This window comes from Dipodomys spectabilis, unplaced genomic scaffold, assembly GCF_019054845.1.
Source record: "Dipodomys spectabilis isolate Male_0828 unplaced genomic scaffold, ASM1905484v1 ptg000239l, whole genome shotgun sequence".
NCBI lineage: Eukaryota > Metazoa > Chordata > Mammalia > Rodentia > Heteromyidae > Dipodomys > Dipodomys spectabilis.
This window is the reverse complement of record NW_024870916.1, coordinates 3,113,094-3,114,519: the sequence shown is the minus strand read 5'-3', so window position 1 is coordinate 3,114,519 and position 1,426 is coordinate 3,113,094. Positions and strand designations below refer to the sequence as shown.

Genomic DNA, 1,426 nt, shown 5'->3' with positions numbered 1-1,426 from the left:
TTCTGTGCTCTTCAGCTCAAGGTGAGCGCTCTACTACTTGAGTCTCAGCTCCACTTCCAGTTTTCTAGTGGTTTATTGGAGATAAGAGTACCACAGACTTTCCTTCCCAGGCTGCCTTGGAACCATGATCCTCAGATCTCAGCCTCTTGTGTAGCTAGCATTATAGGCATAAGCCACATGTGCCCAGCAACACCAATATTTTACTGTAAAAATTCATGGATTCCGCAGAATTCTTCCAAGTGAATTGCCTGCATTGGATGTCAAAATGTATTCAATAGTTTTTGTATACATGTATAATGATTTCTTCAGAGTTTGTGATTTTTTAATCAGAAACAATTTTAACTTACCTGTTGAAATGAGTAGTACAGAAACTAAAATATTTCTGGTGCTTGTCTGAAAAAGTATATTTTAAAATATTCTATATTCTATGTTTGCATAATGTTCATAATTTATTTTATTTTCTCCTAGATATACTTTGAATTCTACATTATTTTATAATATTGAGGTTCATTAATGTGTTCTTTCTGATTGTATTCCATATAGAAACAGTTTGATTCCTTTTTTTCTAGGTCTTAATATTATTTTTCTTTGGGATAAAATGACAATGTTGTCTAATTTGAAAAGTTTTGTAAAGTTTATGCTATGTAAACGCCTTTCTGAGGTGAATATTTAATACACTGATGTCAAACTGAATTTAATTATATGAATTACGTGTATTGTTACAGTTGTAATTTTGTTTTAATAACTGTTTTTCATTTCTTGCATCTGAAGAATGAAACATATGGAATACTTCTCAAATTTTCATGTTATCCTTGTGCAAGTGCCATGTTAATCTCTGCATTGTAATTTGAGTATTAGTGCTGCTGAAGCATGTATTATCCTCTAAATTTAAGTAGTTAATGATGCAATCTTTATACAAGCCTATATCTATGGGTGCCTACTTGTAACAAGGAAACCGTATTGTTCCTAACAATGCTATCGATCTTATTTCCCTAAAATTCTGTGAATAGTAGAAAAAATTATATTGATCAATCAATTGCTCACATTTGCAAATTTTTTTGTCAATGACTATCTTAAGTCTTTTTATTTGGAATTTGATCATACTCTCAATTATTTATAGATAGGTCCAAAGGTGATGGCTTTTTCAAGTACTTATTTATTCAACTGTGTTAGCTATGTGGACCTAATGGATTCAAAGTAAGCATTGCTTAAGAGCTACTTCTAAACTTCTTCAGCTGATATTTTCCCAAATGAGGTGTTACTGGCACAAATGTCTACCTGAGCCTTTACCCTTCTTCCATGTGGGAACAGACCAACCAGAATATCTTACCCTGACAGCATAGATTGTCTTACTAGAACAAAACTAATCTTGGTTACAAGGGATCATAGAGAGATGAACAGTTCAAACAGAACTGTTCAGACTAGA

The 1,426-nt window shown here is 32.5% G+C and overlaps 1 pseudogene; it reads right to left on the bottom strand.

Moving 5' to 3' along the window:
* Nucleotides 1-775: 775 nt before the first annotated feature.
* LOC122124562 lies at nt 776-872 on the bottom strand (annotated as a pseudogene).
* Nucleotides 873-1,426: the final 554 nt, after the last annotated feature.